At 50.6% G+C, this 12,556-nt stretch overlaps 1 protein-coding gene and 1 long non-coding RNA gene across 5 annotated transcripts in view; both read right to left on the minus strand.

Annotated features, from left to right (window-relative positions):
- KIAA0513 (uncharacterized protein KIAA0513 homolog) overlaps positions 1-2,021 on the minus strand; it is a 60,811-nt gene extending 58,790 nt beyond the window's left edge. For 3 of the 4 annotated variants that reach the window (XM_038538132.1, XM_038538129.1, XM_038538133.1), the window contains exon 1: positions 1,885-2,021. The gene's annotated coding sequence lies outside the window, so the exon portion shown is untranslated. The remainder of the gene's footprint in view (positions 1-1,884) is intronic. The other variant, XM_038538131.1, reaches the window with a different exon arrangement.
- A 2,462-nt stretch (positions 2,022-4,483) lies between these two features.
- On the minus strand, positions 4,484-12,483 carry LOC119871930. The gene is made up of 2 exons (XR_005359990.1): positions 12,007-12,483; positions 4,484-5,144 (listed from the first exon to the last, which is right to left on the minus strand). It is a non-coding gene; the product is annotated as an uncharacterized LOC119871930 (long non-coding RNA).
- Between the last annotated feature and the right edge of the window lie 73 nt (positions 12,484-12,556).

Raw genomic sequence — 12,556 nt, forward strand, 5'->3', positions numbered from 1 at the left:
AAGTTTATTGTGAAGCTCAATTGAGATTTTTGTAAAGTATCTGTCAGGTCAAAGGGAGGGGTTGTTACTGGCAACCAGATTTTACTACTCCCTTTGCATATTTTTCCTACTACTGGTTGAATTTTCATGACTTTTTTTTTTTTTTAATCTTCCCAGGTTGCTTTTGATGTTTCTTTTAACCTGATTATTTTCTTTTTGAGGGAGTGAGAGAGAGAGAGAGAGAGAGATAGGATGTTGCATGACTCATCCTAAACCTTTCTTGGGGATGGTCCTAAAAAATGTCCTCTCGGGGTCACCATAAAGCAATTTACCTTGGAAGAGCCAAACTTAATTGTTGTGGAGAGAATCACTATCCTCCACTCTCTGGAATTCTGTAGCAAGTCATTTAAGGTTTGTGATTTATTCATGTCAACCAGGAGTACTTCTTCACTGTCTTTGGTCGTTACATTCTCAATTAATACAAACCACCTTCATATTAACTGACACATATAAAAGACATACAAAAGACACACACTGCAGGACAACATGGGAACGTGTCCCAGAACCACACAAGAGGCTGCAGATAATCTGTAATCGCTAAGAGTGCCTATGTGTGAATCCTCAGTCATCTTCATTTCTTTTCTGGAAAAAGGAAAATCTCATGAGTCAACTTTTTCATTGTGAGGTGATCACAAAAGCCTTTTGCCCTGTGCTTCATATGCGTAAGCAGGCTTATTTCTGAACAAAATGGACATAAAAACAGGTGGAAGGGAGAGACTGAATAATGAGAAAACATGAACTTTCAAAGAGAAAACCTGTAAAAGACTCAGGGGAGTGCTCATGCGTAACCAATCAAAGTCATTCTTTTATTTTCTTTGCTTAATTCCCTGTTGTAGATCTTGGCTGCCCCTGTGTAGCTTTCGGGAGGGGTCCCTCCAGTGAGACGAGTCTGAAGACGTTAGCATTAGGTGACAGTGGTCTGGGTGGCAGCCTGGCTAAAGCAGCCTGGTCCCCGACAGCTGTCTGCCAGCCTCTACCACTGACTCACCATACCGACAGCCTCCACACCAGGTGGCCTCGCCGGTGCCAGCTCAGAGGCAAGTTCCTGCTCATCTGCAGGTTGGCACCCTTGCCCTACACTTCACCACAGAGTCGGAGGAGCTGGCCACGGCTAGTGCCCACTGCAAAGTCCTTCTCTGAAATCCAATCAAGGTGCAACCTAAGAAAGCACAAACCCCGAACTGGCGGGAAAATGCACCCAGCTCCAGGAAGACCACATCCAGTCCCTTCCAGTTCCCGGGCCCCTGGGTCAGAGCCCCCTGAACCAGCTGCTGTAAGCTGAGCTGCTCCCGCTGCGCCCGCGCTGCTGTGCCCTCCGCAAACGTCCACGGGGCCGGGGAGCCTGGGAAGGCACAGGGCGAGTTGACGGGGCGGCACCCCATCCAGAGCCCGCTCTCCCTCACCCCATACCCCACCCGTCCGCCTCCCGGGCAGAGAGGCAGCGAACTTGGGACTGAACACCCAGCACGAGTTGGCAGATGTCTTTCCCATCCTGGCTGCAGCCGCCCCTCCCCAGCATGTCCTTGCAGGAATCGGGGGGTTCTTCTTCCCCCAAGATTGAGGAGCCGACTCCACCCCAAAGCCACCGGCCGACACCAGCTGCACGGGGGGGGGGGGGGGGGGCCGTGCCCATCCCCAGCAGGTGCCGCACGGCCCGCACTCGGCGGGCTCCCGGCCCCCCATCCCCGCCGACCCCAGCCGCGCCGCCCCTGCAGCAGCCCCCGAGGCCCCGACCCCCGCCCCGCCATCCCACGGCCCGTCGCCCGCTGGCCCTCGGGTAGCCCCGCGCCGCCCGGACCACTGACGCGCTTCCCCCCCACGGGCGCCGGCGGGAGCCTCTCTCACCGCGGCGGGGCGCCGGCCGGCGGGTCGGGCCGGGGAACGAGCGGCCGCCTCCGGGCTCCGCGCTGCGGCCACTGCGCGGGCCTGAGAGCCTGGTCCTTCCGAGGCGCCAGCGCTCGAGCTGTCAGTCAGCTGGCCGGTCCCGCCCCCCGCCCGGCGCCGTCTGCGCAGGCGCGAGAGCGGCCCCGCCCCGCCCCACGCGGGCGGCCCGGGCGCGGGTCACGTGACGGGGCGGGGCGCTGCTGGCGGCTGGAGCCCGAGGGTCGCGGCGCGCCTGCCCGGGTCCTGCCGTCGCGGCTCGCGCGCTCGGGCTCCCTCCGTGGGCCGCCGTTCCGGAAAGTCCTGGAGCCGGTTTCCTGGGGCTGCTCAAAACCAGGGCTCCCCCGGGGAAGCGCTGGGTGGGACGGGCCGCTCTGCGAGCTCGGGACTGGGGGATTTGGTGACCTGGGTCGGGAGGCCTGGGGAGCCCCGGCCTGGAGCCGGGGAGGGAGGCCTGGTTCCCCTTGCTGCCGGGCCCTGCGTATCTTCCCATTCCAGGGAGACGGTAACTAGCAGACTTTTAAAGTAAGTCAGGCAAGGATGCATGCTATACGAGGGCAATCTGAGGCCTGATTGATTTTTTAAAGGGGTGCATCTTACTAACAGCTGACAGAATCCACCCCTTGCCTGCACCAAAAGTTCTAGGCCAGTCTGCATCTGGTCAGCAAATGGAGTAAATGACTTTCAGTCCAAGGGTTCTTGCTTCCTCCACGTCTCTAAAATTTAAAAAGAGAAGAAAAGAGGTTAAAAAAAAAAAAAAAAAGCAATGTCTCCTATGGAAGCTTTTTCAAGAGGAAAGGGGTTATAGAAACAAACTGACACTCCCAGTAATTTGGAGGTTTTGTCAAACTGGGTTCCAGCACCAGCCAAATAGCCAAAACTGGGTTCCAGCACCAGCACCAGCACCTAAATTCTTATGATCCCAGAGAGTGGGCTCACATTCTGCAAACAGGTTTCCACAGCTGCATTACAGAGCTCTAGTGCTCCTTCTGGTGGTTGCTTGTATGAAATAATAACGCCCCGGCTAAATAAATGCAGTGCTCTCTGAAATAGGGCAGTTTTAGAAAATTGCAGGTTCTCTGAAGTCCTAGGGGTTACACAGGAGGATCTGGAGTTCCGCCACTTAGGAAAAAAGGTGATGTGAACTGATGACCAAGAATCTTTCCTGTGCCCTGAATGCACCTGCTGGTCCCCGAGAAGATGACCTCCAGGAATTAAGACTTGCTTGGCAAAGTTTAGAGAACAAAAAGGAAAAAGCTGGAGTTATGGGGCCCTCAGTGCTAGAGCTGCTTGTGATCCAGATTTGCTTGACCAGCTCGGTGTGGCCAGCATGTATGAGAAGCTGGATCTGGGAGTATTTCAAGTTTGATATGAACTCAGGAAGGGAAGGAGTGTGAGGTAGCCTTCATTCCCTTAAGTGGACACAACAGATAGGTGGGCATGCTGTTAGTGCCTCCAGCAGAATACGAGCCCATCTGGTGGACTTTATGGGAAGAGGATTATTGTATCTGTGGATGGGGGAACTCCTCACCTAGTTTAGTGAGTGAACACAGCATGAGGCCAAGACTCAAGCAGCTCTGACCTGACTCTGGTGATGACAACTATTCAGGAAAACTGGAAAATGTGAGCTCATTCAGGGTCAGATTCCATTTGGGGAAAGTATCATTTCTCAAGAGATTAAAGTGAACCCTCTCTCCATCTCATAAAAGATCTTCTGACTTTGCTGGAAGGTTGGAGAGAGGGAGCTACGTGGCCATTAAAAAAAAGGTGGAGGAGAGAGTTCTCCAAGCCACGGGCCAGTGAACTGGACATTGGGCGTGGGAAATACTCAGGACAGATTACTCACAAAAAATATTTGTGACCCCTCAGAAGAGGAAGCACCGATGACAAAGACCAAGTCATGCATGCTAGGTTAACCATATTTCTGTTGTGAAATGTGAAGACTGCTAAGTCAGGAAATATGCTAGAAATAGTGCATTTGGACCTGGAAGGTGTATTTACCAAGATTCTTTCAATTGTAAGTCATAGAATTTAAACTTTTTTTCCAGAAAAAGGGAATATGTTGGCTCATATAACACACCTAAATTCTGGGGTTGGCTCAGCAGGATCCAGGGGGGCCAGTGATGTCATCAGAGCTCAGTCTCTCTCCCCTACTTGCTTCCCTGTGAGCTGGCTTCATTCTAGGATCAGGTGCTTTTTTTACAAGGTGGTCTTCAGGAACAACCGGCAAATAGTTCTTTCAACTTAGCAACCCCAGGGGGAAAGGACTCTGCCCTTCAGTATTTCCAGAAGAAGTCCTAGGATTTGATCTAAATGGACCAACATTGGTCACATGCTCACCCCTTGAATCAATCTCTGAAGCCAGGTTGTGGGGATAAGTGGATTGGCCATACCTGGAGAGGAGTGAGGCTGGCTCCTTGGGTGAAGAGCACGGGGAGTGTGGGTCCCCACAGGAAACTGAGGAAGACAGACTCTGAGCAGGTGGGGGAATGCAACCAGATATCCAGGACAAAGCATTTGCTGAGCTATCTCGTGATATTGTATAAAGGACATGAAGAAAGGGTGGGAGAAATAGTAAATTTATTGGATGGCTGAGTCAATACTCAAAAATACTTTGACTAGAGGGTGGCTCTGAAAAAGTAATAGGAGCACAACCAGGCGATGTGCCTTAGCATCACTTCTGCTTCTAGTGGCCCACCATGCCTATTTCCTCCCCCTTTGGAACATATTGCCACAAATGTTGTGGCTTATAACAACACAGATTTATTATCTTACAGTACTGGAGGTCAAGTTCTAAAATCAAGGTATTGGCAGGGCTGCCTTCCTTCTGAAGGCCCTGGGGGAGGATGGCCTCCTTGTTGATCCTGCTTCTGGGGACCTCCAGCATCCATTGGCTGGGGGCGCCTTCCTCCATCTTCAAAGGCTGGAGTAGTTCCCAACTTTTCTGTGTCCTTCCAGGCACTGATGCGTATTTAGAGCACAAGCTGGTTGTTTTGTCTGTCAGGGTGGGTTTTCTACCTGCCCCGGATAGTCAGGGAGCACAGTGTGGGCAGCAGTGCTGAGCAGTGCTGAGCAGCAGGGATGTGTCCTCCTCAGGGCATTGGACCAGGAGGCACCGTATCAGTTGTCTCATTATTGCTGATGCTGTTGACCACTGGTTGAGATGGTAACAGATTTCTTTACTGTAAAGGGTTTTTTCCCCCTCTTTGTCAATAATTAGTAACCTGTGGGAAAGATACTTTTAGACAAAATGCTGAGTGCTCTAACCCGATGGCTCTGTCAACATTACTTGACATTTCCTTGCATCTGTCCTTGTCCTTCCCCAGCTCTGCTCTCCACAAAGCAGCTAAAGTCACCTTTAGAAACCACAAAGGTGACTGAATCCTCCAGCGGCTTCCTACTGCCCCTGACACAGCCAGAATCCTTCTGGTTGTTCGGGTGGAGCTTGACCTGGCCCTTCCAAGCTCTCCAGACTGGTCTCCTCACTCTCCCTCACCCTCTGCACACTGGCCCCTTATAGTACTTCCAGCAATCCGTGCTGCTTTCTACTGTAAGTCCTCCCCATCTACCCTTTTGCCTGGAACCCTTTACCTCCATCCCCTGCATCCCCTTGCTTATCAAATACCCACGTGTCCTTCACCTATCACACCCAAAACGAAGCCATGTGACCTCCAGGCCAGACCAGGCCAGGCCAGGCCAGATTCCAGGTATACCCTTTCACCACACAATATCCTTTTCCTTTATAGGAACGCCTGTTTGTAATTGTGCACTTATTAACTTGTTCACTTAGTTTGTGTGCTCTGTAACAGGCAGGGACATTGTCTGGTTTTGCTTACTCATGTGTCTGCAGCACCTAGCAAGGTGCTAAATACAGAGTAGATCATTAAATGCTTGTCAAATAAACCAGTGAGTTTAAGACAAGGGGGGCGGGGGACAAGAAGATGAGCACAAATGGGCAGGCGCTTGCTTCCAGGACTTCCAGGAGACTTGGTGATGGGGCCTTTGGCAGCTGGAACAAGCAAGCCATCAGGGCTTGGTATAGAGCTGCACTGGTACACAGCCTGGCCTCTGACTCCTTGAAGAAGGAGTTTGTAATGGTCTGAAGAACAGGATCTTCACAGACGGACAGAAGGGAGGCAGCACAGGCTAGCTGTGCTTTCTGCTTCCGTTGGGCAATCACTTCATTCTAAGCCTCAGTTTCATTAGCTGTGCAAAGGGATCACACCAGCTTCCTAGGGCTGTGAGGATGAAGGGAGTATATGTGTATTACAGCAGCAAAGACAGATCTGTCCTGAATCCTGGCTCTCCCCTCCTAGCTGTGTGACCTTGAGCACACTGCTTAACCTGAGCCTGTTTCTTCATCTATGAAAGGAGCCACCCATAGTGTGTTCACTCACTCATTACATGCATATTAATTGGTTGATCGAGCTGGGGCTGTGCTAGTGGACAAAAGCAACAAAACTACCTGCCTTTCATGAGGCTTGTGCTATAGCCAGAGATAAACACTGGAGTAAGTGACTAAGTAAAAGATACATGATAAATAAAACTGAGGTGTGACAAGGAGCAAAGCAGGGAGGGGGGAACTGAACTACCGTGGGAATGGGAGGGAGGAGGAAATTTTAGAAAGCACTCCAGGGAGGAAGACACCACAGTACAGTTTCTGAACTGAAGGGCATGAGAGTTATTGAGGTGACACAGAAGGCCAAGCCCAGAGCATGGGACTCGGTAGGTTCTCCATACACGTCCACTAGCCACACACCTTCCCCACCAAGCATGGGCATGATGCCCCTGCAGGCTCTACCCACAACTGGAGGTGAGGTGTCCCTGTGAAAAGGAATTCAGGACACATCATAGTACATTGGATTCTTTAGGCTCTCTGGGCCTGGTCCAATGCCATGGTTTGTGGACTGTCAGCCTTCTGGCTTCCCTATTTTGGCCGTTGCATTCAACACCACAAAGGCCGTGGTAAAAAATAAGGAACAACCCAAACCCCCTTCCAGAAGAAACCTCTGATTTTCCACTGTACAACTTCTAGAAGCATCCCTCTCTTTCTCTCCCGCTGTTTACTTGAAATGGAGTGCACAAATCCCAAGTGTACATAGCTGGATGAACTGACACCAAGTGGGCACCCATACAACTAGCACCCAGATCAAACCATGGAGTATGATTAATTCAATGGTGACCACTGTTGGGCCATCTTTCTATAACAAAGATGAGTTTTGCCTGATTTTGAACCTTTTAGTAATGGAATCATATAGTATGCATGGTCTTATGTCTTAGCGTCTTTAACCCAACATGTACTTGAGAGGTTGATTTCTATTGTTGTAAAGCAGTTCATGGTGTGAGTATACACTGTTTATTCATTCTGCCAGTCATGGGCATTTAGGTTATTTCCAGTTTGGGGTAATTGTGGACAGTGCTGTGTGAACGTTCTAGCACATGTCTTTTGGTGAGCATAAGTTTGTACATGTTCAGTGTCAGCAGATAGTAATAGTTGTCCATGGGGGTTTAATAATGACCTTCCCACGAGCAGTGCATGGAAGTTCTAGTTACTCCAGATGCTTGTCAATGCTTCGTGCTTTTTCGTTTTATTCTGGTGAGTGTGTAAATATTTCACTGTGGTTTAAGTTTGCATTTCCCTGATGAAAAGAAGAGCTTTTCATGTTTTGGGTAGTCTATTCTATGACATTTGAATGTTTTGCCAATTGTTGTATTGTCTCATTTCATTATGTTTCCATGTATTCAAAAATAAATACGTGGTTAAAAAATTAACAAATGACAGACCCATTTCTTGTATTATCTGTCCAGGGATATTCTCTGTACATATAAACATACGTATCTCCCCACTCTGCTTGCTTTCTTTTTTAAATTTTTTAAAAAGACTTTATTTATTTATTCATGACAGAGAGAGAGAGAAAGAGAGAGGCAGAGGGAGAAGCAGGCTCCATGCCGGCAGCCTGACGTGGGACTCAATCCTGGGTCTCCAGGATCACACCCAGGGCTGAAGGCGGCACTAAACCACTGGGCCACCGGGGCTGCCCCCCCCACTCTGCTTTCTTACACAAGAACACACACAGTGTGACATAATAAACTTGATATACCTTGAAGACCATACATTTGAATTCATGAAAATCTGTCTCAATTTCTTTTTACAATTGTACAGCACAGTATTCCTATTTGTGTGTACGACATATTTTCCCTAAAATATTCACAGCATGCAGGGTGCTGCCAGCTTTTTGCTTCTACAGCATGCTACCGTATGTACTCAAGTGCAAACAGCTTTGTACATGTGGTTAAGTCTATCTGTAGGATAAAGTCCTAAGGGGAATTGCTGGGTCAGAGGGCATGTACATTTAAATTTTTGTGGTTCATATTGCTATCTTGAGCTACAAAAAGATGAACAAATTTACAATTGCATCAGCTGAGTCTGTTTGCCAACATCAAGTATTACCAAACTTTCATCTTTGCCAATCTACTAAGTGAAAAATGGCATCTCCTTGTACTTCAAATTTGCATTCACTCCTTTTACTTTGAATGAGCCTGAGCATCTTTTCATATGTTTGAATGCAGCCTCTGCTTTAAAAGGGCTGCTTCCTGGGACAAGTGATGAGCTGGAAACCAGCTCCTGAAGGATAAACAGAACTAGCTTGGGACATGGGATGTTTCCCATCCCTGCCAAAGGGATGGGAAATACTAGGTTTTCTTATCCCAGAGCTTCAGTGAAATCAGGGAGAGGTAAAACAATAACAACAACAACAAAAAAATAAACCCAAACCTCTGAGTTGAACTAGTCTTAAAACAGGAAGAAACCGTAGAAATCAAGTCTAATCTCATATTTTAGAGATAAAACAAAAGCTGAGGCTTGACGAGGGGAAATGACTTGCATAAGAGATTTTAAAAAACATACCAATTTTGTTGAGAAAGAGATGAAAACCCTTAAAAAACAGAATTGTTTTGGTCAATGCCTGCCGTCCCTGTTAAATATTTTAATGAATGATTTTACCATGCCATTTCCTACAGCAAGGGGTGCACTTTCAAAGTCATGATAAACAAGCCTAAACCAGGATCAAAAAGCATAGGCAAGACAAGTGTGGGGGTGATGAGAATCGTGGGGGTGAGGATCCCTCCACTCTTCCTTTCTTGTGAAGGACTTTGAAATGGGCCAAAAAGATTATTAGGTGTCTTCAGTGAACAACCAAACATCTGGCACACCCTTCCGGATTATCTGGTTCCACGGGGTCTTCTCCTTTCTTTAAGCTATTTATTACTTTATAAATAGCAGAGACCTGATAGCAATGCTAGTGATTCTTGTCCATAGATATTAGACATAAAGTCAATTTTGTCTGATCAAAGTTCATTTGATGTGCCTCCCTCACTGTAGAAACCAGTTCTGCATCTATTAAGTAAGTTCAGCTATTAAGCACATTCATTCCTACTGCCTAGATACATGTCTGCCTTTTGGATTTATCTCTGAACCAACTGTATCATTTTATATGCCTCATTAATTAATAAGTAAATTAAATCTTTGACAGTTGAATTTTTTTGTCTGAGATACACCCCCCCCTTAAAAAAAAGACCCATTGTGGGGCCTGTGGGTGGCTTGGTCAAACATCTCACTCTTTTTTTAATTTTTTAAACATTTTATTTATTTATTCATGAGAGACACAGAGAGAAGGCAGAGACATAGGGAGAGGAATAAGCAGGCTCCTTGCGGGGAGCCTGATGTTGGACTCAATCCCCGGGGAACTCTGGGATCACACCCTGAGCCAAAGGCAGACGCTCAACGGCTGAATCACCCAGGAGTCCCAGCATCCCACCCTTGATTTCATAATCTCAGAGCCACGAGATCCTAAGATTCTCTTTCTCAAAAAATAAAACCAGAAAGACCTATTCTTTTTAACACTACTCATAAGAAGGATATCCCAAATACAGGGCAACTTGCGGTCTTGGTGTTATTCAAAGATAACCATCCTTTCAGCCAAAACATAAAGAACTGATCACTGATTAAAGGCCTCACTCACTTTCTTCCCTCAGGGAAACAAATCCTGACTCAAAGATAGCAGGATACAGGAGGCTCAGAGAGAGCTGACTAAATGCACAGCACCACTTTGAATCAAGAAGTACAAGATACAATAACAGAAGTTTAGGGGGCCCTGCCTGGCTCAGTTGGTTAAGTGGCTGCCTTCAGCTCTGGTCATGATCCTGGGGTCCTGGGATGGAGTCCTGCATCAGGCTCCCTGCTCGGCTGGGAGCCTGCTTCTCCCTCTCCCTCTCCCTCTGCCATTCCCCCTGCTTGTGCTCTCTTTCTCTGTTAAATAAATCAATAAAATCTTAAAAAAAAAAAAAAAAAACTAAGTTTCTAAATGCACTCCTTACATCCAGAAGTTGAGCCTGTAATCAGGGTTCCTGGAAGCAAGAACGGTTGATGGTGAGAAGGCGGCTTGCACCCCTCAGGTGCAGAGGTTGAGCTGGAATTGGGGTTCCTGGAAGCAAGGACGGTAGACAGTGGGAAGGGGACTTGCACCCCTCAGGTGCAGAAGTTGAGCTGGAATTGGGGTTCCTGGAAGCGAGAAGGTAGACGGTGAGAAGGCAAGGATGGTAGACGGTGAGAAGGCAGCTTGCACCCCTTAGGTCCAGAAGCTGAGCTGGGATCGGGGTTCCTGGAAGCAAGACAGTAGACGGGGAGAAGGCGGCTTGTCCCCCTCAGGGCCAGAAGCTGAGCTGGAATCGGGGTTCCTGGAAGTAAGGACGCTAGATGGGGAGAAGAAGGCAGCTTGCACCCTCAGGTGCAGAAGCTGAGCTGGGATCGGGGTTCCTGGAAGTAAGAATGGTAGACGGGGAGAAGGTGGCTTGCACCCCTCGGGTGCAGAAGCTGAGCTGGGATCGGGGTTCCTGGAAGCAAGGACGGTAGATGGTGAGAAGGCAAGAATGGTGGACGCTGAGAAGGCGGCCTGCACCCTCAGGTGCAGAAGCTGAGCTGGGATCGGGGTTCCTAGAAGCAAGGATGCTAGATGGGGAGAAGGCAGCCTGCCCCCCGCAGGGCCAAAAGCTGAGCTGGAATCGGGGTTCCTGGAAGCAAGGACGCTAGATGGGGAGAAGTCGGCTTGCACCCCTCAGGTCCAGAAGTTGAGCTGGGATCGGGGTTCCTGGAAGCAAGGATGGTAGACGGGAGAAGGCGGCTTGCACCCCTTAGGTCCAGAAGCTGAGCTGGGATCGGGGTACCTGGAAGCAAGGACGGTAGATTGTGAGAAGGCAAGAATGGTAGACGCTGAGAAGGCGGCTTGCACCCCTCGGGTGCAGAAGCTGAGCTGGGATCGGGGTTCCTGGAAGCAAGGACGGTAGACAGTGGGAAGGGGACTTGCACCCCTCAGGTGCAGAAGTTGAGCTGGAATTGGGGTTCCTGGAAGCAAGAAGGTAGATGGTGAGAAGGCAAGGATGGTAGATGCTGAGAAGGCGGCTTGCACCCCTTAGGTCCAGAAGCTGAGCTGGGATCGGGGTTCCTGGAAGCAAGAACGGTAGACGGGGAGAAGGTGGCCTGCACCCTCAGGTGCAGAAGCTGAGCTGGGATCGGGGTTCCTGGAAGCAAGGATGCTAGATGGGGAGAAGGCAGCCTGCCCCCCTCAGGGACAAAAGCTGAGCTGGAATCGGGGTTCCTGGAAGCAAGGACGCTAGATGGGGAGAAGTCGGCCTGCACCCCTCAGGTCCAGAAGTTGAGCTGGGATCGGGGTTCCTGGAAGCAAGGACGGTAGATGGGGAGAAGGTGGCTTGCACCCCTCAGGTCCAGAAGTTGAGCTGGGATCGGGGTTCCCGGAAGCAAGGATGGTAGACGGGAGAAGGCTGCTTGCACCCCTCGGGTGCAGAAGCTGAGCTGGGGTCGGGGTTCCTGGAAGCAAGGACGGTAGACGGGAGAAGGCGGCCTGCAGGCGCTGAGTCTGGGGGACCCCTTGGCTGTGATTACTGCTTTGGTTACTCTGACAATCAGCCAGTACTTACCAGCTGAACAACAAACACTAGGCACCTACCTCCCAGCCCTGCGAAAACTGCCCCGGATAGGAAAGCCAAAGAAATAAACAGCACGAGTCTAACCTTCGAAGCCCCGAGGATGTAGCACCGGGAAGGAATCGCGGTCCGCCCCGGGCGGGGAGCCGAGTCGCGGCGCACCCCAGGAGTCCTCGGCCCCGCGCGCTTCCCCTTTCCCCCACGTGCCTTCTGGCTCAATGGTTTGCACTCCCGCTCCCCCGGTTCCCCATTTCCGAGCTCTGGCTCCGCACATGGCCCGAGCCACACCCCGAGCTGGCGGCGGGCTCCGGGGCAGGTGCGCTCGCGGCGGCGGCGGGCGGCGGGCGGCGGGCGGCGCGGCTTGGCCCACGCGGCACCCCGTAGCCCCCGTCCTTTCTCCTCCGGACTCCAGGGCGGACGGACCCCTTTATTTTGGCGGCAGGAGCTTTAGACTAAGCGCTGCCTCTGACCAGGAAGTAGCAGCCTGTGAGACTCGGCTCCGCAAGGCCCCTGGCTGCGCAGGCCTGTCCCCGGCTCCGCGGGTGCTCCCTCCGCGGCCGGCGGCGGCGCGGCCGGAACTGCGCAAGCGCGGCGCCGCTGACCTCCGGGAGGTTCACTTCCGGGGGTCGCGCCGCCC

This window comes from Canis lupus, chromosome 5 (assembly GCF_011100685.1).
Source record: "Canis lupus familiaris isolate Mischka breed German Shepherd chromosome 5, alternate assembly UU_Cfam_GSD_1.0, whole genome shotgun sequence".
In the NCBI taxonomy this organism is placed as follows: Eukaryota; Metazoa; Chordata; class Mammalia; order Carnivora; family Canidae; genus Canis; species Canis lupus.